Below are 25,749 nucleotides of genomic sequence, written 5' to 3'. Positions count from 1 at the left end.
ACTTATGTCCCGTTTAGCAACAAAATGCAGGTAAACTGTAGCACTGCAAGTATGGCCTGACTTTCTTGTTTTCTAATAAATGAATATGAACTGTTCACCACAAAATACGCATCGAGTTCATAATTAAACAGTCTATCGTCACGCCTTATACACTTCCAGGCAGTGCACAAAACATACTCAGATACCTGCTTATTGCTTACTTGCACAGAGTGATGTTTTGATTAAGAAATCATTCAGGCCTATAAAACAAAGAATAATTTACCTATAATTGACTTATACAGCATTTGGTTCATGTAGTGGGATGTGCAAGAGATATTTTCTTTGAATTTTAGTGAAATGAAATGAGTGGTATATGATGGTGTCTGTGCATTGATTGCATAATCGTTGCTAGGAATGGCTCAGAAAGCAAATTTGCGAGCAGCGCTTTTGGTGAAGATATCGTAGGGCCCGTCCCGTTCCAGAAGCTCTTAACACCTAAAAGACTTTTTCTAAAGGCTCTAAAAAGCAAAACATGAAGTAGCATCAAGGTTTATAAACCACCAGGCTTTTTCATATACCTACACAAGAAAATCCATTAAAATTATCATGAATATGCTGGTGCATCCAGTACACTTCATATTTTACAGCATTTATCGAAGTAATAAACCACACCTGACACTTCATGATGCGGCAGATATCGGTCATAAGATTGCAGCTGAGCACTGTCTAGAAGGCTTTCGCACGTTCTTGGTGGTCTACATATCCGCTAACACAACAAACCACACCCAACACTTCATGGTGCAGCAGATATCGGTCATAATATTTATTTATTTATTTTCAAATATTGCAGCCCAATGCAGGGCTACTGCAGGAGTGGTGTACATGAATACAAAAGGAAAGAATGTATACAGTAATATCGCTATAAGTCCTTCAACAAAAGCAGATATCGCCACCTGTTGAGTGCAACTGGGTAAAAAATGAGAGAAATAGAACACTAATATCATACAAGCGCCTCCAAAAATCAGATACATTCATTTCACGAACGGAACCAGGTACATCATTCCAGTGTTCGTAAATATCAGAAAAAACTGTATTTGAACATGTTAGTGTGCACAAAAAATGGGTTATGTTAAGATTGTGATTGCAGCTGTGCACTGTGTAGAAGGCTTTCGGACGTTCTCTGTAATCTAAATATCCTCTAATGCAACAAACCACACCGAGCATTTCATGATGCGACAGATATCGGTCATAAGAATGGAACCGAGCACTGGTTTTTGCACGTTGTGTGTAGTCGAAATATCCTCTAGCGCAACAAACCACACCTAGCACTTCATGACGCGACAAATATCGGTCATAAGATTGGAACCAAGCACTGTGTAGAAGGCATATGCACGTCGTCAGTAGTCAAAATACCCTCTAATATAATAAATCGTGCCTGAAACTTCATGATGTGACAGATATCAGTCATAAGATTGGAACCAAGCACTGCGTAGAAGGCCTTTGGACGTCGTCAGTAGTCAAAATACCCTCTAACCTAATAAATCCTGCCTGAAACTTCATGATGCGACAGATATCGGTCATAAGATTGGAACCAAGCACTGTGTAGAAGGCATTTGCACGTCGTCAGTAGTCAAAATACCCTCTAATATAATAAATCGTGCCTGAAACTTAATGATGCGACAGATATCGGTCATAAGATTGGGACCAAGCACTGCGTAGAAGGCCTTTGGACGTCGTCAGTAGTCAAAATACCCTCTAACATAATAAATCGTGCCTGAAACTTCACGATGCGACAGATATCGGTCATAAGATTGGAACCAAGCACTGTGTAGAAGGCCTTTGGACGTCGTCAGTAGTCAAAATACCCTCTAATATAATAAATCGTGCCTGAAACTTCATGATGCGACAGATATCGGTCATAAGATTGGAACCAAGCACTGTGTAGAAGGCATTTGCACGTCGTCAGTAGTCAAAATACCCTATAATATAATAAATCGTGCCTGAAACTTCATGATGCGACAGATATCAGTCATAAGATTGGAACCAAGCACTGCGTAGAAGGCCTTTGCACGTCGTCGGTAGTCAAAATACCCTCTAACATAATAAATCGTGCCTGAAACTTCATGATACAACAGCTATCGCTCATAGGATTGCACCAGACCACCGTATAAAAGTCTTTGGCAAGTTGTCTAACATAGCTAAACGGAATGAATGTCTTCATATTTCAATTATGCTTAAGTGCATGCATAGTCTAAGTTAGTGCATATACAAAGAACTGAACAGAAATGAAATAGTCCTTGCAATACATCCAAGGATTTGGCATTTGAAACCATCAAATAATTATTTCAGCTGGATTCAGTCTGGAGGAAGAGATAAATATGTGCGCAGTTTAGAATGGTCTCACAAGTGTCTGAGGTTCCAGTGATGCACCGTTTGAATTCCTTCTAAACAAAGACCAGCACAGTAATATTGCACTTTCATTCCTTCTGCACATACGTGTGATGTCATGCTCTTCTATTCTTACTATCGTGTCATTGTGCACCTCAGATTTCAATGGAGGTGCTTGTCACTTACAAGTTTTTAGCAAATTAGCTGTCCAGCTGTAAACAAAACAAGTGTTGTATTTAAGTAAACTGTAAAACGATGGAGAAGCGCCACTGTTCACATTCTCCCGTCTATGAGTATCGGAAAAGACTAGGGAGAATGTGTGTCAGAATAGAGAACCTGTAAAACAAGGCATGTGCAACTGGGCATGTGCTAAGGTGTAGTTGCACGGCAGAGAAACAGACCAAGAGTCAAGAAGTGAAATAGCAGGCAACACAAGCAGCACTTAATCATGCAACTTTCTTTTTCGATCACCACACTCGCGCACGTTCGAGCTTCTATTTTATACATGAATGTAAATGAGACCGCTGACAGCTGAATGTGTCGGCGTCGCTGGTACCCGGCACGAAAACACGTCACACTGCTACCAACAAGCGCACGCTTGTTGTTAGCTTGGCAACACACGCAAACGATTTGCGCCGAAGTCAACCAATGTTTCAGCGTCGTAAAATCCGCAAATCCTCCTCATGTACGTTGTCACATCACCGAAATGCGTTGGCAAGTGCGATTCGCTTTCGGCAATGATGAGGCGAATGGCGATGTTGAAAACAAACACACTGCGGTTAAAAACTCCTGCGTAAGCGCCACGCCAAGTCTCTGGCGTCATATATAGTGTCTATGTTTCGACGGAAACAACTACCGTCAATTTCCTTCAACCAAACTTCCTCACATGAGCTGCTTCACAAGAACTCGACGGTAGAGGCCTACCAGGGGCGTAGCCAGAAATTTTTTTCGGGGGGGGGGGGGGGGTTTCAACCATACTTTATGTGTGTTCGTGCGTGCGTTTGTATGTGTACATGCCTATATACGCAAGCAAAACTGAGAAATTTCGGGGGGGGGGGGTTTGAACCCCCCCAACCCCCCCCCCCCTCTTGGCTACGCCCCTGAGGCCTACGCTGAATGCAGACGACACCGCTCTGAATTGACTTCGCGGTAGGCGAGGGCTCACGCTGAGGACTTCAAACCTCCGAAGCATGTTTACACCCGTTCCGAGCGCAGATACACACAGATCAGAGCACAGGAGCAGCGACATGCAGCAGTAGTAGGTACGATGTTTTCACTCGGTCGACGATCGCACTCAAAACCGGGGCAGGGGCAGCCGGGAAGCATTCGCTGGATTTGTCGGCGTCGCTCGAACTCGGCACGAAACCGCGTCCCACTGGTAGCACTCGCGGTCGTTCGCCGTGTAGTCGACGTACTGGATGACGACGTGGTCACTCAGGAGCGTTTGCGACCGTAGTTTCCGCGCTTGCCCTGCACTCGGAGGTGCCTTCGAAGCGGCGGCCATTAGGCATAGCACTCAGAGGTATCGCGGCCTCTGATTGGTTGGCGCCGCCGGCACATGCCGGCCTTTGATTGGTTGGCGCTACGTACGCGTGGTGACGTAGGCAAAACTATCAAAGTCGTCTTGACCCCTCGCGCCTCGAGGCGTATGGACGCGTACAGCCCTCCGCGACCGACGCCGAGAGGCGCATTTGACGCCTAGGCGCGTGCATACGCGTGCATACGCCTGCCAGTGGTTGGGGCTTAAGGCCTGAACACACGTACGCGTTGCAGCGCGTCAGCGCGTGACTTTCTGACGCGGCGTCGCGCCCTCTCCCTATGGAGAGAGAGGGCGTACGTGTGTTCAGGCCTTAAGGAGAAAGAGGGCGCGCAGCTCCGCGTAGCACCACGCCCTCTATCCCCATAGGGAGAGGGCGCGGCGCCGCGTCAAAACGTCACGCGCTGACACGCTGCAACTCGTACGTTTGTTCAGGCCTTAATGGCCCGAGCTGTAGTGCGCGGCACTGCGAATGGTCCACGGCGCGAGGCGAGAGCGGACGCGGCACCCTCCCTACATGGAGCTCGGAGTGCTTGGACCCGCAGTGGTGTTCATAGCGTACGGCTAAATGTATAGCGAGGCCGTGCGTGGCGGGGTCCTTTAAATAATAACATATAAAAGACAAAGACGATTAACAACAAAAACAAACTCCATAATGTATAACCTCCGCTGTGTCATCTGCGCTTGCATGTGCTGCACTTGCGTGCATTTGCGCGCTCAGGGGGATATGAAGGCAGTCGGCAGGAAACTATTTGAGTCAGGTGATAAGTGTACTGGTGCTCGGTCGTTGGCTCTCACTACCAAATAATACGCATACCTCGAAAGCAATTAATCTTCGCTTCGAGCTGTTCAGTTAGATATGGTGGCGGTATGTTGAATGACTGCAAAGGTACGGAGAAAATAAGGCATGGCATTGGAATGTCTATACTGCTCTGTTGCGTCGTGTTTCTGCACATTATGTGGCAGGTATGCTCTGGAGAACGTAAATTCTCAGTTGATCTCTAGGGCTCGGTCCTATTGTCTCCTTTGCTTGGTACGTCGTTTTTCTCTGCGCAGTTAGTTATGTTCCATCTCAAAATACAAGTAAGGAAGCCGAATGTAAGATTGGACAAGCCGAGCGCTGTGGTTCAGTGATTTTATCTTGCACGCTGCTTACATAAAATAGTGAGAAGAGGCAATGCAAGGATGGGCTTTCTGCGCAGCTGGAGATAGAGAAACGAAGCCAGGCACCGAATCGTGGACACTCTAGAAGACGGAATACGGGACGAGAGGGACCCATTGCTAGAGAATGAACGACCCCGGTGCTCATTAATAAGTCTTAGCCGCAACGATATCATTTTAATGAATTACAGGCTAGGAGGAACAGCGGCCGCCAGACACACGGTGCTAAGCCCTTCATTAGAATATTCTCGACTGGCTCGCTGGGCGTATCGCTCGCAGTCTTCGTGAGACCTGCTCCTCTTCTTCGCTTTGTGCTTTCCCCTCCCGCCCGGTGATTCCGCAATGAGTTCCTTTTCCCTGCAACATGGCGCGCAGCCGTTGTCGAAGAAGAAGGCGGCAATGTTCTATTGTTTCTTTCGCGCTGTTTCTAAATGCTAAATTTCAGTAAAATGCTACTACGCACTGACAACTCGGCGCATACGACTTTTGCGTTTATTCGCAGGATTACGAGTTCGTCGGCTGTTGTATTCACTGTAATACCTGTGAGTAATTATTGATGCACACATGTTTGCACAGCGCAAATGGAAAGTGGACAGAGAAGAGCACACAACACATACGTTGACTTCAACTAAGCTTCATTAGCGAAACTGCCAGAAATATACAGGGCGCCCCAGCTAATTCTAGCCAGACTTTTAAAATATACCGACACGCTCAATGACGACGCGACCGAATGCATGTCGCTGATATTGCCTTGAGTAAGGCAGGCTATTCATTGTGTTCGGATTCATTCCTTCATTAGACAATTTTAACTAACTAACGTTTGAAGCAACGAAGCTGGGAAAAAATTCCATTCAGAAAGTTGTAGATTGGCTTGCAAAACGTCCGAATAGACACTTTCCAACTTTATATTTACTAAGTCAGCGCCTCCTCTATTTTTCTGTGCCTGGGCGAAGGAGCGGAGCGCAATGGAAGCCGACCGTCGGCGTTAGTGCGGCTTTTAGCCGCCGGGCGCCGCCGCCGTAGTAGACCAGCCGTCGCGTCGTCGCTCGCGGAAACGAATGCCGTGGCGGCATTCGAAGCTGCTATATGGTTCAGTTTTCGGCTGTATTCGCGTTGTTTAAAGTATTGGCCTCGAGGAGTTACGGAGTCGCCCTCTACCGGACGCGCCTCGATTGCGTGCTAGGCAGGATACCACCGGCGCGCTCCCCATAGGTTTTGCTGTCGGCGCTCTACAAAAACACCTCGCGGAAGCCCTCCAGGGCATTTCTGTAAGCACTTTCGAAATGAACTGTATTCTTTAATGTCAAAATAATCATTTTCGACGAACTGGAAGCACAAGATAGTCTACAGTCGCTGTCTCTTTGCAGAAAACCGAGCACCCGCTTCACGCTGTCACCGCGTTGCAGACCCCTGAACCGGCTTCTTGCGTGAAAGGTAGTCACTCGCTGAGTGCAAACTATGTGAAATATCGCGTTAGAGTAGACTGCCTGTATAACCAAACGGAGCATAACAGAAAGAAGCCCCAAGCCAGCGATCGCACGGGTTCGCGACGACTGACGGTGCCTCTGCATGTATGAGCGTCTGCATGTATGTTCGTACTGATGGTTTCGTTTTCGCTACGAGCGCATTTTGGCACCGCGCTGTGAACTTTAGGCCGCAAAATATGAGAATTTGTGAGTAAACAAACAACTACTGTTGCGCGGACGCTATCAGAGCAGTTCAAAAACAATTTCCTTACAACTGCGGCTTCGGTGCGCATGGCAACTTTGTGATCTGCCGTCCCGACGATTCAGTGTTTTTTTTTTTCTTTTCTGGTCTAAATTCGGGTACGTTTCAATGTCATTTCACAAGTTGTCTCACACTGCTTACTGATCGGTCTTCTCAGCGGGCAAATGCCGCTGCTTATGTTTCTTTATTCCGCGCATTCGTTTCGTTTGGTGCTCACACAAAACGTGAGCAAATGCGACGCCTTTTTTTAATGCTCCTTAATTAACGTTCCGTTTGCACTCCAGTGAACTTGCCGCTCTCTGTCATCAACAAATTCATAGACCAAAGCTTCACCACTTCGAGATTGCTGGTGGAAGAAGAACCAGTCTACGAGACCGAGCATGTAGTAGCATGCGACGCCTAGGAAAAGAAAGAAAATACAGTAACGTTTGCGGACTTGTTCTGCAAACGTCGGCTGTGAACTAGGACCCACATGAACTTGAAATAGCGGTGAATAAAATAGAAGTTATTGCAGCAACCAACAGCCGCAAAGCAGGATAGTAATTATTTGGCATGTACCCAGCAATTTTGGCAGCAGTGTCGTGTCTAACGCCAACAGGGTGGCATCTTTCCCACGTAAATAAATGAGGCTCCAAGAAAATACATGGGGTTGGCCGGTGGGCCGATCACGAAGGCAATGCAAAATTTATCTAGCTTATGAAGCAATGCATGCCTCATCAAATAGGAAGGTTGCCCGTCGGCGTCCCGCGTCGGCGGCGTCAACACGAGTGATGCAAGAAATAATCGTCACGTGATGGTGTCACCATATGACGTCATCATGACGTCAAAGATCGCCAAAATATGTAGCGTCATTATGACGTCACATAATGTGACGTCACATGATGACGTATTCACACGTCATGGTCGCTTTGCATTGCCTCCGTGATCGGTCACGGAGGCCGTGCAAAACCGCGTTAGGCGCAGAACGCTTTCGGAGGGGGGTGCGGGAGAATCAGTACATCGACTGACAAGAAGAAGATGGCTTTCGCCTTCTAGTCATCTTTAACGAATGCATAAGGGACCCTGTGCGCTTTTTAATTTAGCGTATCTAAACAATGACTTGCGCATCTGCAGCCGATTTTGTGGACGCTGAGCACGGGGCCGACGATCAAAAGGTCGCATTGGAGGGTTCTGAGATGGCATCGCACGTGGTAAAAAGTAGCGCTTTTACCATCCCGTGGCAGATAAGCATCATTTGCCGGCGGGAAGCGCGCGCGAGCCATCGTCTCAGTGCGCGCTGTCTGCTATACTCACCGAACATCGCAGGCCCGAAGCAGTAACAAAAGTCTTCGTCGCGGAAGTGCTTGTTGCACACAAGACTCGTAGCGGATGGCTACTTGCCGGTTCTTAGCTTTACAACCCATGCTTCACGCTGTTTCTTGTCCCGCGGTTACCAGTGCAGGCTGACACTGGGCTCCTTTGCGTAAGCGCGGCACTGCGGCACCGAGCGGTAGAGCCCCATGTTCGTCGCCTTCGGAGGCAGCCACTCTATTACAATGGTTTCAATTGAGTAGAAAATGAGAGAAAACTTGCGAATTTGGACAGCAGCACATGTGGGACTTGAAACTCTTTTTCAAAGCACGCGGCAGTGCGCCACAAGCAGCCGACGCGGCCGCTGAGACCACGTGATCCTGCCAAGCACGTCACGCCGACGGTGGCGCCGGCGTTTCCAGTGGTGGGCCTCGAGGCCAATAATGAAAACTTGTAAACTGGAATCATGAAGCACTTGTCGTTCTGGCAACCAGCGCACTTCGAAGGCACGTGTCTTTCGCGGCTATTTGATCGAGACGCTCGCGCGTCGTCTGCTAGCCCCATTCCAGATAGCGCATGTCAGTGATGCGCGGAAAATTGTTTTGTCACCGTTACGTTCGCTTGACTGAGAGTCGGTTACTGACTGTCTGAAAGTCGATTTTCGAAAGCAGCATTTGGCAAGAGCTAATACTGAAAGCTTGGGCGCTTAATGTTCCCCGATGCGTGCTACCGTCTACTGGTGTAGCACACTATACGCAAGCCATGAGTTCATGCGCTAAATAGCATGAAATGTCACTAAGCTGCTTCCAGTGACAATGTACATAATGATTGTAGATTGTTTCGCCGGTAGCGCATGTAGTGTTCATGGGCTCCAATTCTTCAGCTTCGGGACCTAATGTCAGCGCTGCATGCACATGGCAGCGATCGCGAGGCAGCGCTGCTACTGGTACTACATGCATTCGTTGACTGTTCGGAAGCCACACGGTCACGTTTAAGGATACTTGCCATGCTTGGTTCAGTTGTTACCTTGGGCTGCAAATGTGAAGGCTGGTCTGCAAAGAGTGACGCTACTGCATCCTTCTTAAGCCGCCGCTTCTTCTTATATTCTATGAAATCTTCGCGTCGTAAACGACGGCTGCATATTCTAGTGCAGTTTGAAGATGTATTAGGAGACCAATTATCCCGCCTAATTACTGCAAGCCACCTCTACCGAACGCCAGCGGCAGCTGAAATTTCATGGAACGACAGCCGAACAGTGTATTAAGGCGAAAGCCTTAGATGCCTCATCAAACGCGAAAATTGACCGTCGGCGGCGTCAGCACGAGTGATGCAAAAAATAATTGCGTGATGACGTCATCATATGACGTCACAGATCATAAAATTTTGTGACATCGTCGTGACGTCACATAACGTGACGTCGTCATATCACATCTTCGCTTGGTCAAAATGGGCCGATCACGGAGGCAGTGCATGCCTCCGCTGATGTCCAGAAAGCTTGCACTGCTTCCGATCCTTGAGGCTGTAAGAACACCATTTTAGGCGCAGAAATGTTTAAGAGGGAGGCAGGGAATGTTCAATACATTGACTGGAAGAAAATAAGAAGATGGCTCTCACCTTTCAATCGTCTTAGATGAATGTATAAGGGACCCTGTGAGATTTTTTTTCTTTATCAATAAAGGGAAATAAAAAAAGACAATCGCGATTTTTTTCAGTTCCATTTGCAGAGTGTAACACAACAGTATGGCATACTAAGTCATTGGGGCGGTTGCAATAGACTGAAATAGAAAAAAAAACGCGAATATTATCAAACTCGAGTGCAAGTATCGAACCGGCCGCACGGCCTGACAGTCTGCCCGCGGAATACTTACAGCGGGGATGCAAAGACACGCGAACATGCGGCATCTGGTTTCTTTGCTGTTTCGTATCTATTTTCAAGTGGTTATAGCCTCGATTATTGATGAGAACACGACGTCATCCATGACGCAATAAAAGACCATCTAGCATCTTTTTATTGCCACCACGATTAGAGCACGATGAAAACAGCGCGCCGCTACGTTCGCGTTTCTTTTCATCCCCCTGTACCCTGCGAAAGCCTGAAAGAAGCACAAATGCAATTAAACTCGCATACATACACGAATTCGCGAGCTTCGTGATACGCGCGGCCGATCAGCGCCAGCTTCCCGTAGTCTACTTGCACAGCGCCACCACGCGGCAGCGGCGAGCGGACGCGGAGCGCGTGCTCGACGGCCCGAGCTAGGAGAGCGTTCTCCCAGGCACTGAAAAATAGAGGAGGCGCTGACTAAGTATTAGCAGGTATTAGTGGTTTAGGGGCGTAGCTCCTCTTAGTGTAACCTTGTCACGTCTCCGTTGTCCGGCGTATCTCCCGGCAGCCGGCAGTAAACGGCAGTATCTGTCCGGTGGTGGTGGTGGTGTGCGGCGTGACCACCCTTACTGCGCATGCGCATACCCTCTCCACACACCTCCTCTCCACTCCCCCTCACCATTCCCCATGTCCTCTGCCCCTCTCCCCTTCCCCTCCCCCTTCCCCTCTCCCATAACCAGTCTTAAAAACGGAGGGGGCGTGCACACATGAAGGCTCCCTAAAGACAATGCGCTGCGACAGCACGTGATATGTATCGCCCTCTCCTCTCCTACGCCCTCCCCCCCCCCCCCCTATTTGCCTCGCGGCGCAGCGGCGCCGACGCAGGCAGCGTCGCGAGGCAGCGTCGCGGCAGCGTCTTGATTGAAAAAACCGACCGCTCGCGCTGCACAACCGTTCACTGACCACCCCGTATATATAGGCACTGGATTTTGACCTCCAAGGTAGTGCGTGTGTGCGATTTCTCCTGTGAGTGATTAAACAATGAAAATTCACAGCGTACATGTAAAATTAAAGTGAGCTGCAAGTCGTCATAACTCTCATCGAACCTTTAGTATAAACACGCCCGATTTCACGTCGCTGATGATGTACTGGGCAGAATTCACGGAAGATTCACGGTTTACCGATGAACCTCCGCAGCTTCGCCCACTCATCATCATTCACTCCGTGGATATGCTGTGATTTTTTTCTGCGTACTACAGATGCCAGCTAAATGCAAAAAAGATGGCTGTTACCTCCGTCGTAGGAATCGGTATAACACGAAAGTGAAACATGCCGTCACAGATGTAGTTGATTGTTAATAGTGCATTGGTATATGAGAGCTTGTACAATTTCTATTGTTGTTTGGCAGATATAGCACCGCTCGGTATGTGCGTACACACGTTGACGCTTAGCGGCTCATCTTCGTAGCGACGACTAAGGCCCACGATCATGATTTAACAATTGCGTTAGCTGAAGTTCTCAGGATATACCTGGACAACGCATATGGTGAATCGATATGCACTCTAACTGATACTCTATATGCACTCCTTCAAAGCATCGTGATACGCAAAGAGAAACGCTACGAGCGTCGTGTGTTCCCTCCAGCCTGGCCGTTAATTCTCACAGGGCGAGCGGGGAACGCGACGCGAACATAGAGTAACATAGTTTACGATGTTACATTATGGTGCGACAGCCAGGCGAGCGTTGGAGAGCTATAAGCACATAGTAAACAGTGATACTCGATATGCACTCCTTCAAAGCGTCGTGAAACGCGAAGTGCGTCGTGTCTCCCCTCTAGCCTTGCCGTAAATTCTGACAGTGCGAGCGGGGAACGCGGTGCGGCAGCCAGTGGAGGGGTGGCTGCGTCGCATGAGCAGCAACTACGAACTTTGATGGAGCGGTCGCGAGCGCCAGCGCACTCGCTATCTGGGCAAACGGCTGTATACGCGTCTACGTGCAACGTTCTCACCGCTTCGCGATGACACGTCATACTGCACGAAAACCGCTTCCCTCCCTGGAGCGGCCGCATTCCCTTACACCAGCGTTTTGTAGAGTTGCGCCAGATCGGATCCAAAAGAGTTGGCTGCTAGACTTACTTCGTATAACGTTACAATTTGTTGCTATCGCGTTCATTGTTTCGCGCTTAAGTGAAAGTGATTTTCTTGTTTGTTTGTTTGTTTGTTTGTTTTCGTTTTTTTTCTGAGCCATTCTGTCCAGCAACTAAGGGCCCTTCTGGATTATCAACTCACCGTGGGGAACATTTACTTGAAATTCGAGAATAATCTAACGCCTGTGTAAGGCAGCCACCAGGAAAGGGCGCACCTTTTTTTATTTTGTTGACATTATTCTCTTGCCAACTCTAAAGCCGCATTTATGTTTTTGTCTGTTTCTGTATGCGCATTTAGGCGCTTCTGCTACGTGTTGCCGTGATCTTGTAGGCGTAGGGAAAAAGGGGTGCGGCCGTTGGGAATCCGAACTGCAGAAGCCGAGGCGTCTGCGCATGGTTCCGCGAAGTCTTCGAACGCCATAGATTTGAGCACTGCACGGGCCGTGATTCTCGGACAGGGCCCGGCCAGGGCCCGGCAATCGTTGAAGTTTACCCGCCCGAGCTCGACCCGGCGACTCAGAGCGATACCCGGGCCCCGCGCTAACCAGACAAAAGATTTCACGTACCCGGCCGGGCCCGGCCCCCCCCCGCCCCGCAAGATTGGGTCCGACGTGGGCCCGACCCAATAATCTAGGTCTTGTCGCCCGAACATGGAATCGCGAGCAACGCATTTTTAAGTAGCAAATCTTTACGTTTTCTTGGCGCATGCTACGCTAACACGTATGCTTAATTCCGTCTACAAAAGGGCCTCACTGTGATAACAGTAGACCGGACATGCTGGGCACGATTAACGGTTCTTCAGCAGCGGTATACTGTACCTATTTTTCTTGCAAATACAATGGGAATCATCAATAGCGTTTGGCAGCAGACATTGTAGCAAGAAAAGGGATTTGCAGCATGAGTTTAATTTCAACAGGAAGCGCAGTAAGAACAGAGGAGAGGGAGAACTGAACGTTCACTTCACTTTGTTTTTATTGCGCTCTTTATTGAAATTTAAAGCATTCTCTAACGACAAAGCTAATCGTGCACCCAAAATGAAACCACTTGTTTGGCCGAACTTGTGGCCGTGAAACGGGAAGTCAACCTGTAGAAATACACACTGTACACTGATAGCGGCGAACAGAGCGTCGGCCGTCGAAAAACTGTTCATGGCTGGGACGCGCCGTCTTTTATACATCACGCATCGAACTTTCCTGTTTTATCACTGGTGGTCGAGCAAGCTCTGAAATATTCTGGACTATTCGCGTCCTGCGCGTAATCTTAACAGAGTGACATACTACAACCACGAAGCTTCACGAACACTGCGGCGCGGTCAGCGTCGAGCGTTGCTAGCCTTCCTTGCGGGTCTAACCCGAATACATCAAAATAAAACAAGAAGCAGGCGTCGCAATATGTAGCACCTGTCTTCAGCATAGTAGCACCTTGCTCCAATAAGAGAAATATTGGGAAAAATCCAAATTTATTATCTTGTGAATACGCTAACCTAGATAAAAATTATAACGAGCTCCGTGCACCACGTGTACTTTTCGAAATACGTATAAACAACCGAACGGAAGAAAAAGCTATTTGTCGTAGCATTCTTTCCAAATATCAGTCCCCTGCTAGTACAATTCTACAAGTTTTTGTGGCATAGTTTAGCGTTCATTCCTTCACGTGTTATTGGGCGAAACGTGAAATTATCAAGAGATTCCGGTTGTAAGCGCACCATGCGCTGTTACGTCAGATATCCATCACAAGAATGGTATTGGCAATAGCATTTTCATCCCGGGCTGTATGTTCTGTAAACGTGCTTTAAAACGTACGATGGTTGGTTCATTCTTTCAGTGCAAATAGTGCAAAAACAAGACAAACCACAGGACGCCTTCTATTGCTTTGTTGTGCACTGTTCTTTTAGCACGTGTATTCTTCTAACGGAGCTTGCGCGGCGACAACGCTTCTTTAAAGGCAGCGATTTGATGTTACGGTGCCAGCCTGGAAAGGGGTACAAGCGTGTGCAACCCAACATTGAGCAGATAACGTTCACACGTATAAATGGGTGTTAAACATGAATACCTTCAACAGTCGTAAGAAACCAAAGCGACAATTAGACGTCAATCAGATGCAATTACATGTACTCGGGAGTTCTCTCACGCCACCCGAAACCTCAAATTGTTGCAGTAAATCACAATTTCCGTTCGTGAAAATAAATATGCACCTAGGCTCACACAAGCAAGGCCCCAGCATTGCGATTTTTCTTATTCATCCCGAGAACCGGCAATTGCGGCGAGGCAGCAGCTTGTTGTGCGGATCAACCGTCTCATCCCCCTGCGGACGAAATAATCACACACGCACGATTCGCTTCTGCATGGAAAGAGTTAGTTGGTACGGCATGGCTGCTCTCACCGCAAACACTGCAGGATACTTAAGCGAGAGTGAATGCAAAATGCGAAAGAGAGACAAATGAGGCATTTCGCTCGCGCTGACGTGTACATGCTTGGATGGCTGGGTACCGAAAAAGCCACACAAATAGAACAGTTCAAGAGTGGCGTTGCAACACGCGGAAAAAGCAACATGGGCGTTATAATTGCTCGCTAGCTCTGCCCGCTTTTGCACGCGTGACAGCCGGGTGCAGGGAAGTCGGGCGGCAGTCTGTGTGTGTGTTCTCCCAGAGTTCTCGCTGCGCACAAATTTGGCGCAGCTGTTGCGTTCCCCGGCCAGCGAACGGGTTGCAGCGGGTTGCACCTACCCGTTCCCCCTTTCTCATTCGTTGTTCACATCGCACCTCGCATAGGCGCCGCCAGCTACCACAGGGCTTCCACGCATTTATTAACGCAAAGGGCCTTCCCCGTGTTTTAATAACGCGCTTATACCATTCCTTAAGGATACAGTGTGCGCAATATTTCTTCGTTTATTCGGTTATTTCTTGCGGTGGCTGGCACACAACGAATGTTCCCAGAACGAACGCTTTACATAGAAGGGGTCGACACAGCCGGCCTGATATATCCCCCAGAGACAAGGAGCAGAAGTCGTGCTATAATCGTGGCCGCGAAACGCTCGCACTGCCTGCGAATTTAGACAAAATCCTATTTGCTTTGCATTTACAGCTAAATCATGAATTTAAGTGATGATAAATAGATAAGGAAGCACTTAAATAGGCAGGAACAGGCAGTGCCCACTGAGTCACGAAACTCAAATTCATCTAAGACCAGTATCATGAAGCAGCGCCTTTGTTGTTTCAGGTCCTACATGACAGCACTGTCATCTGAATAGTAACGGCATGATGACGGTGTGGTAGCGTTTACTGGCGCGAGAGATAAGTGTAGCCAAAGATGACCATAGCCGTGGGATTTGACAATACAAAATGTTGGCTCAATTGGTTCTTAGCATCCATATTTACAGCTTCACAACAAAGGCAATAGCGCAAAGAATCACATGGACGGCGAAAGTAAGGCTGGACACAGTGCTAGCAGCTCGAGGTTTACTACACGTGATCACGCATATATATACAACACCACGCAAAGGAAAAAAAGTCACAGTTTCGCCGCAAGGGCGAAGCAATGAATGCGATACCGAAAAATCAAAATGTGACACGAAGAACCAGAAGCAGCTCGATACTTGCAGCGTGCCGCTCAAGCACAAAAAACGACGCCCTAAATGAACGCACAGGCATGCACAGGGCAATCGTGAACTAACAACTGTCACAGCTGTTACGCCTATGTGCTTGACCAACACGCTGCAAGTGTCAGCAATGTAGAATCAGACGCTTGCTTGCTTGCTTGCTTGCTTGCTTGCTCGCTTGCTTGCTTGCTTGCTTGCTTGCTTGCTTGCTTGCTTGCTTGCTTGCTTGCTTGCTTGCTTGCTTGACCCTCAATTCTTGGCTCTTACCGTGCATGTGCATGTGCAACGTCGGCCGTCGCCGCCCGTGCTCTCGCACGGGCGGCGACGGCCGACGTTCGACGGCACTGCGCCGTTGCGGCAGCCTTGTCGCTAGCGTGAGCGGGCCATTAGACGTTCTTGAACTGCGCGAAATGACAAGGACACAAGCAAGAAAATACAGGGTACAACACGAGCGCAGAACTGCCAACCCTTTAATTTCTGGTAAGCAAGGAACAGATATTTCAACCAGGAACCCATACACGTGACCAATCTTTGATTCTCGCATGTGCCGACAAAATACGAACATTGCTGGATGAGAGTGCAGCCCAAAATAGCGGCCGACCGAGCACCGCAACACGTGGGACCAATCTCCCTGAGCTTTACGCGTGTGAAGGGACCAAAAAGTCAGCTGTCACTTAACATATAACCTGAACAAAGGTGAAAGAATGAGGACGTAACATGGCTTGATGTAAACAAAACATTGATCGCTCAACAAAATAAATATGCAATAAAACCACATGAAAACTAAAAATATGGCACGATGGAAATCAACAAATAACAGAAGTAAAGCTGAAGACGACGGAATTAAAAGTTAAAAAGTAAAACAGTAAGACCCCTCGTGGGAAACTGGCGGTCGCCCGCAGTTTTCGCATAAAACCGACAAAGAAACAACGCAACAAAAGGCACAAAAAACGCGAAAAAATTCTTTTACTTTTACAGGGCACTCTCGAGGAAAGCAACTTCTTTGGGCAATAACGAAAGAGACGGCATGCTAATACACTTGTCACCAGTTTTCATTATACGATAGGCTTAGACAATCTCCCTTCGGTTTGGTTCCTCGATTTAAACAAGAACTTGGTCTTTTCAAGAATTGGTTTGCAGTATGTGTTTCTTCCGCCCTCATCATTTCCTCTACATCTGTTACAATGTTGTGCCAAAGTGCCTCCTGCATTGTTCTTTACATGCCATTGGTGTTCCCGCGCCCTTTCGTTGAAACACCTTCCCGTCTATCCAATATACAAACTGTCGCACGGCACGGGAATGCAATACACCACCCCACAAACACACTCAGTGTAATTCGTTTGGTGCCTTGTTGAGCACTGGGGCGTACTCTTACTCTTACCTGTGACCATGGGACACACTCTACTGAGTTTACAGGGAGCCGAGAAGACGACCTTGACCCCGTACCGGCTTGCCACTTTTTTAACATGAAAGTGTTTTATGCCGGGCTCTACCAAGACTTTCATGACGTATTTCCGCCCCGGAAGTACGTCAGCAAAATGAACGCCATCAGATGGCAAAGAAAAAACTGTACGAAAAAAGTCACAGTTTCGCCGCAAGGGCGAAGCAATGAATGCGATAGCAAAAAATTAATGCATACGAAGTGAGGCTCGCCAATGGATACTCTCAGTTTGAACAGCGCTCCTGTTGCAAAGGCGGCCGAAGCAGCGAAGGAAACTAGCGTGCTTCAAGTGTCGAGCTGCGGCACTTGATAGTTCGCGCTCATCTTCTGTTTGTTCGTTTAGCGGCGTCCCTCAGGTCGAGTTACATTCGTACGCGCCGTAACATGAGCGCGGACATCACGGTGAAAGCTTGAAACATTACTCTTCCCCTCACCACGAGAAAACCGCGCGAGCAGACAGCGGAAGGGCAAGGTTCTCCCACGCGCAAATATGAGAAGAAGCGAGCGAGCTCGCCGACGACTTTTAAATGCGCCCGTCGGGCTCCTAACGCCATCTCGCTGGTAATGAAGAAACGCTTATTATCGCCTGCCGTCTCTGAGTCCGTCCAGCGGTAAAGGGTATGTATATAACGCTCGCCGTTAGCTACGTGGAAGATCTTGTTCCGTGGCGTAGTGGATAGCGCCACTCGCTGCGGAGCAAGAGGTGCCTGGTTCGATTCCGCGCCTCGGAAGCAATTTTCTGAATTTATTTTTCTTTGGGGCTTCTGTATATATATACATACTTATGCATATACGGTGCGTGGCGACGGCGACGGCAAAATCCAGCCGAGACTGTCCATATAATTTCTATCGCAATAAAAGTTCCATTGATTGGCGAGAGTCGAGCCCATGATCTCTGAGTCCGCGATGATGGCTGGCGGGCGTTTAGCCCAACACATTACGGAGGCTACATGAACGCGCCTTTTCACACTTTCCTCTCACAGTGCTTGGATTGACATATGGATGCCATGAGCGTCCCCTTTATAAAGGGGCGGCGACATCTGTGGCACCAGGCTCAAAAAAACAAAAAACAAAAAATATAATGCGCCGTTGCTACGACCGTCCATTCGGCGCGTTCCCAATACAAGTTTAATTTCGTCAACGCTTTAACACACCTTCAGGTGGCGCCTTTAGCCCAAGCCTCGCTCATAGCATCCATCCATATCGAAAAAAAGATGGTTCATCCCTCCGTCATAGGAATCGGAATAACACGAAAGTAAAGCGTGCCCTTACAGAAGTAACTGAATGTTTACTGTACATTGATATAAGAGAGTTTGCACAATGTGTATTGATGTCTGGCACCTATAGCACTGTTTAACGTCGATGCACCCACTTTGATGATTGGTGGTACATCTCCATCCAGACGACTAACGTCCATGTTAAATGATTAAACAAACCATTGTGGTAGCTGTAGCAGTTAACAGTGGAAGCGTAGTCGGAGAACGAGGAGTGATAGCCAGAAGAGCGTCGTATATTGGACGCAGAAATTGGTTGCCATCCCGCGGCATGTTATAATGTGATCGAACACCACGACCGGACTAGAGGGAAACGCAAAGCGCGTCGTGCCGCCCCGGTAGCCCGGTCACGATTGTTCTCGGGGGCGAGCTTCTAGGTGGCGTTGGGCGAGCGCGTGAGCGCGGAACGCGGTGTTACAGCCACGTGAGGCAGGCACGCGTCGCAGAGCTATTTTCGGTTTTGATTAGCGTCATGCCAGGCCGACGCTTTTACGACGCTAGGGCTAAGATCACCACCTCTCGGTGTGTTAAGGCAGTGACAAAATTGAACTTCTATTGAAAACGCGCCGAATGGGACGGATGTGTAACGCGTTGCAGGTGCTAATCGCGGAGGCCTCAGTAAAGAAGAATTACTTTACCGCTCCCAGAGGGCAACGACACCCCGCCGACCGGGAGAGTGGTAGATATAAAAGGCGCGTTTGTAAAGCCGCTAGAGTCTGTGACCGTGGCGCAGTGGATAGCGTGCCCGGCATATTGCGGGCCGAGCGGTCGTAGGTTCGATGCCCGTTGACGGAACTTTTCAATGCGAATGCATTTCTTAGTTGGGCTATGTCAGGCGTCGGTCGGTGTCCGCGCGCCTCTCCGCTCTCACTGCCTCTCCCATAGCAACAGCTGCGGGCGCGCGCGCTTATCCTCGCCCCTAGCAACCAAAGCGGGTGGTGCTGGTGGAGTAGCGGAGAGTGAGTGGAGAGGAGGAGCGCGCTCTGGCGTGTGAGGGCGCTCGCAGAGCTCGGCGGAGCTCCCGCGTGTGTGGAGAGAGTGTAGGAGAGGGTAGCTGCAGTGCTTCGCCGCTCGTTCTCTCGCCGTTCGCTCTCTCTCCTCCCTGCGCCACCGCCTCAATGCAGTGCGTTTGAAACGCGTTTGTAGCGTTTGTGCTGCCTTGGCACAGCCTGAAAACAGCGCGTTCTAAACGCGTTTGTGCTGCATTGAAGGCGGTGGCAACATCTCTGAGGTGATACGAACGCACGTAGGAAGCGTTCGTTGAAAGAGGCGCCCAAAAGGGAGACACTTGAGCGCGTCGATGTGTCCAGCTTTACGCCATTAAGATTACTACGCCGTGTACTCTTGGCGCAAGAAATGCATTCGCATTTCCTCACGATTCCCTTCGGGGAGGTGGGGGCATTTTTTTTCTTTGCCATCTGATCGTGTGAACTTTTTCGACGTCATTTCCGTGACGGAAATACGTCTCTGAAGTCTTGGTGGACCCCGGCATAAAACACTTTCGTGTTAAACATACCTCTCCGACGCTGGTCTGGCTGTCGCAACGCGTTCCCCGCTCGCCCTGTGAGAAATAACGGCAAGTCTTGAGAAAAGACGCGACGCGCGTAGCGCTTCTCTTCGCGTTTCACGACACTTTGAAGGAGTGCATATCGAGTATCAGTGTTTATTTATGTGCTTGTTAATGCCACGTTTGCGTGGGATTCACCATATGTGGTGTCCACGTATATGTCAAGAACTTCAGCTACCGCAAGGGTTAAATCATGATCATGGGCGTTAGTCGTCAGTACGGAGATGTGCCACTAGGCGTCAACGTGAGTGCGATGCGTTCACATCAAGCGGTACTATATCTGCCAAAGAACTGTGGACATTGTACAAGCTCTCATATACCAATGCACTATAAACATAAACTACTTCTGTGACGACACGTTTCACTTTCGTGTTATACTGATTCTTATGACGGAGGGATCAGCCATAGTTTTACGTTGTGCGAAATTTGATGAACGTAACCCATAACCTGCAGTTTGTCGTTCTGAAAAGTTTCTTTTAGTGGCTTCTTACCTTTATTTTTTGTAGGAGGCTTTCACAAGCACCTGCAATTCAACTATGAGGGTAGCCAGCCGACAGCAAGCGCCTATAACTTGCTCATTGAAGCTGATTTCCACTTTATGCCCACAGGATTTATCAAGCGCGGACTTGCAGGCTAGGGTTACGTTGGCCCTCTTAGCAAGCTTTGAATGCGCACTTTCAGACAGAATTGGGGCTTTTTTTTGTCCTCGGGTTGTAGTACCAACAAATGTGTTTGTCATCAAAAAAGAGCTCTAGTCCCAAGAACTGAAGGCAATTGTCTCTGGCTAATTAGCCCTCCGGAAACTGATTGAAACACCTTCAATACGGGATTCACTGCGCCATCATGCTTATCGTGCGCGGACGCGTGGAGTATATATTATAACTAGATGTTTACGACATCTTGCCCAGTGATTAGTTGCTCAACCCGCTGATCAAACACTGACAGACAAATTCTACAAAAGTACGGGTGCAACAGACGAACCTATACAGGTTCCGGCTTCTGCACGTAGTATTTTCCATTAAACTCAATAGCCGTAGAATTCAAGTGAAACATTAACAGTTCAAGGAACTTCTCTGTGCTCACCCCTGCCGCATTCTGAAAGGCTACTTTTTTATTTATTTTATTTATTATTGAAACCTACATCGCCCAAGTGGGTATTATTGTAGGGGGGTTAGAAAGGAAAAATACAGTAAAAAAATGGCACACATTTGCGCAGAAATGCCTGCGTATTCACGAAAAGCACACATCTTGTAGTGATGAACAAAAAGCATCGGCTGGAAGATCAACAACACACGCATCCAACTTATTCCATTCACGAGTAGTGAAAGGAAAAAAAGAATTAGCGAAGACACCGGTACGGCAGCTGATCTCGCGGATTTTTTTTTAATGATCATTTCTATGTGACACGTAGTATGGTCTCATCATGTATAAACTCTTGTTCATGCGAATTTCATTACAAAAGATCGAATGGAAAAACTTTAATCGCAAGAATTTTCTGCGCTGCTCAAGAAGTTTCCATCCTAAGTTGCCTTTAATACAGGTAACACTGGAGTTAAAGTTATAATTGTCGCTGACAAAGCGTGCAGCGCGGTTTTGTATGCGTTCAAGTTTATAGATTAGAGTTTGACCATGAGGATCCCATACTGGACAGGCATATTCAAAGATAGGTCGGACATTTGTAACATACAAAGCTTCTTTCAGATTTTTTGGGGCAGACTTGAAATTGCGTTCAATAAAGTTTAACACACCGCTGGCTTTGCCATTTACGTAACCTATATGCTTATTCCAAGATAAATCGGCAGAAAAGTATACACCAAGGTATTTAAAATGTTCAACACGGTCCAGTTGTGCTCCTGACAAGCTGTAGGATGAGTGAAAAGGTTTGCGTTTTCTGGTAAAACTAAAAAAACAACACTTTTTTACATTCAAACACATCTTCCATTTCTCACACCACCTCACCACAGTGTCAAGATCACGTTGTAAAGCACAAATATCGTCCATACTGTGTATTGATGTATAAATAGCATAATCATCTGCGCACAGCCTGACGTTCGATGTTAGCGTCTCTGATAAATCATTAATATAGACCAGAAAGAGCAAAGGACCCAACACCGAACCCTGTGGCACCCCGGAAGTTACGCTGACGTATAAAGAAGACGAACCATTTACTCGGACGGACTGTTTTCTAGAAGATAAATAATCCCTCAACCAACCAAGAACGGATGCAGGCAGACCTAAAAAAGATAATTTATGTAATAAAAGAGCATGTGGAACAGTGTCAAACGCTTTCTGAAAGTCTAAAAATACCTAATCGACTTGATGACCTTTATCATATGAACTGAAAACCTCATGAGAAAATTCGCACAGTTGTGTAACACATGACAGACCAGACCTAAAACCATGCTGAACTGTACAGAAAAAATTATTCGTTTCCAAGTGCTTTTAATACCGCTATATATAACGTGTTCAAGAGTTTTACAGCATACGCTGGTCAATGAAATTGGCCTGTAGTTGGCAACATTATTTTTGTTTCCAGACGTTGGTATCGGCACAACATTTGCTAGCTTCCACTCAGATGGCAGTTTCTGATCTTCAGGCGATTTGGAAAATAAGACAGCTAAAAAGGGCGCTAGAGCTCTTGCACACCTCATCAATACGTGATTAGAAATAGCATCAGGTCCCGGAGCGGAGTTTGGTTTAAGTCGTTCTAGCAGAGCGCACACACCACTAGCGGAGATAACAATATTATCCATAGGTTCAAATCCCTGTGGTGTCGTATATGGCATTTCGCCTTGAAATGGTTCAGAAAACACAGATTGAAAATATCGATTTAAGCAGGCTGCCTTCTCTGCATCTTCCTAAAAGGTTGTTTCACCATCAATTATGTCCGGAATGCCAACAGAGTCCACCGTATTCGATTTCACATACTTCCATACCTCTTTGGGATTAGTAATCAGCTTTCTTTCCAGGGAAACAAAAAAGCTATCTTTCGCTTCTCTTAATTGTTTCTTTAACATTCGACTTAACTCGGCGAGTTTTTCCTGAACATCAGCAGTTCTTGATGAACGGAAACGCTTGAAAGTGCGATTCTTTTTATTAATTAACTTCCTTAGGCTCGCGGTAATCCAAGGTTTATCAGCTCTTCGTTTCCCGGAAATAATCTTGGAAGGTACATGACTACTGACAAAATTAGCAAGCTCGGTTTTAAAGAGTTCTCAAAGACTGGTGATGTTCATGATCGAAGAGCACTCTTGGAACTCAGTGAAAAACGAAGTAAGATTGGATGATATTGCTTCATAGTTACCGTTTTCATAAAAATAAATTGTTCGCGGTGACATTCTATTTAACTTTAGTTTTGGGCAAACCAAACTACCAACGATTACCTCATGATCACTAATCCCCGTCATCGTTGTAACTGACTCTATGAAGGTGGGATGATTACAAAAAACAAGATCTAGTATATTAGCACATAGCCCACTGTACCTTGTGGGAGAAGCAACAAACTGATGTAATGCGTGTTCTCTAATGAGCTCCTCAAGTGCCAAGTACGGGCCCGACCGCGAGCGCAAGACGGGAACATGACTTATCCAGTCAACATCAGGAAGGTTAAAATCCCCTCCTAGTAAAATATATTCAGTTCTTAACGTAGCCAGTGCTTCAGACAAAGCTTCCAATGGTTGCGCATTGTTGGAGTTAGGCGGCCGATAAAAACAGCCCACCGCAACGTGTTGCGCTTGTGAGAGCTCAATTTTACACCACACTACTTCATGCTGAAGGCTGGTAAGTGATACCAACACGCATTTTAATCTGTTATCAACCAATATGAAAACGCCCCCGCCGCGCGCATCGCGATCTTTGCGATAGACATTCATATGTGAAGGAAAAACTTCTGCGTTGTAAATACTGTCGTCAAGCCACGACTCGGTGCCTAAAATTATATCGGCATTCGTAGTAGCTCCAAGGTGTGAAAACGCATCCTTCTTATTTCTTATGCTCCGACAGTTTACAACGACGAAGACCAGTTCTGGCTGATCGTGCCCTTGGCATCGAACAGAAGGCTTTGATTGGTTTTGCAACGGTTCTACGTCATCACTGGAAGAATTGTACATAAATGTTTGGGCCCCCATAATCAGCTTATTAAAGCGAAGCCTGAATGTCCCTTTGCGCTCTTTGGCAAATGCGACCAGTTTTCTTCTTTCTAAACGAACTTTGCTTGAATAATCCTCGCTTATTGACAGAGTGGTTCCTCTTAGCTTGTGTGCCTTCGCAAGTATATTTTGCTTTTCTTTGAAGGAACGAAATTGTGCTACAATGGGCCTATTCTTCAAGGTAGAAAAGTGGCCCACCCTGTGAGCCCGTTCAATGTCCGATGACGTCACCTGGACACCCAGATGGTCCGAGCAGAGAGACAGCACCTGACGTTCAGAGTCTTCCCAACTCTCGCCTGATAAGTCTTTCAATCCATAAAACACCAGGTTATTTCTGCGTGACCTATTTTCAAGGTCATCTTGGCGCCTTTCAACCCGGTCCAAATGGGCTGCAAGTGAGGAGTTCTCAGATTTAAGCTGTTGGAAATCGGCCCTTAGCTCTTTTAGACCACTGACGTCGCGTTCAATCGCGGCTAGTCGAGTCGTAAGTTCTGTGAGCTTGTTGTCAGCAACCTTCTGATTAGCTTTAATGTCTTTGAGCGCCTCGATAACCTTATCCTGACCGTCTTGTATTTTTGGTAGTGACCGCAATGCCTTAAGAAGTTCCTGTTCTTGTTTCACCGTGAACGGTCCCGGATTCATTTCGACGTCCCCTGACAGCAACAAACGCCCCCACTACTCCAGACTGTTGAACTTTCTGTCTGACAGTGGCGAACAAACCATCATGCGGGATTAAATAGAATAGGTCTTCAATGTAAATCGAAAACCCTGTAGCGGCCAGCGGAAGACCTTCTTGCAGGAGGCTGGCAACTTTTGTCGAAGACTCGAAGAGCGCACTACAAAGGGGTCCTTTGTCACGAATCTCTTTCTTGCGAGCTGGTAGTTCAGCGTTCATCGCAGAAAGAGCGTTTCCATAGTCAACGCGCACCGTTCGCTCTCTCTCGCCACACGGCGAGCGCTGAGGCGGTGGCGCCCCCTCGCACTCAAGCAAATGGACCGTCCCGACAGCAGACGATGATGCACGCCATCACAGGAGACCCCGATGCACGCCGACACGCCGAGACCCTAAGGAGCTTCGCCCCTTAAACGGCTGCAAGAACGCGCGTGGCATAACAAATGCATGTGCGGCATTTGCGGCGGTTTCCAAAGGAACACCGCGTGCGAACGCGTCAGCGCCCCCACCCAGTCAATATTTCAAAAGTGCAACAGCCCCAGCGTGATTGTCGCATTATCTCTTTGCTAAGTGAACATCGCGCCACCCACCAGGGTTGCCAGGTTCGGCTACTTTGCGCCAATTCGGCGGCTTTCTTGGGCCGGTGGCGGCAGAAAAAACGTCTTCGCTGCTTGGCTGCTTTTTCCTTAACGTATGCAACCTTAGCGTCCGTCTTAAGCAGTTATTCTCGCTTGATGTTTATAATGATGGTCTCAAGATGTAGAAGTACAATTTCCCACTATTTTCGGCCCTTTTTTCGTTCAACTCCGGCACAATATTAATATTTTTCTTCAATTTCCCTTTACCGGACGCAAGTAGTGTCAATATTTGCGACACTATTGCTGCATCATTAGGTTACATCATTAGGAGGTGCTGGGTACTTAAATATTTGTGACATGCACCTGGTAGTCGTGTTATGATGAACCAAGATATTTTGGGCCCCCACATTTTATGCAGCA

Source organism: Rhipicephalus sanguineus, chromosome 9, assembly GCF_013339695.2.
Source record: "Rhipicephalus sanguineus isolate Rsan-2018 chromosome 9, BIME_Rsan_1.4, whole genome shotgun sequence".
Lineage (NCBI taxonomy): Eukaryota > Metazoa > Arthropoda > Arachnida > Ixodida > Ixodidae > Rhipicephalus > Rhipicephalus sanguineus.
This window is presented reverse-complemented; position numbering follows the sequence as displayed.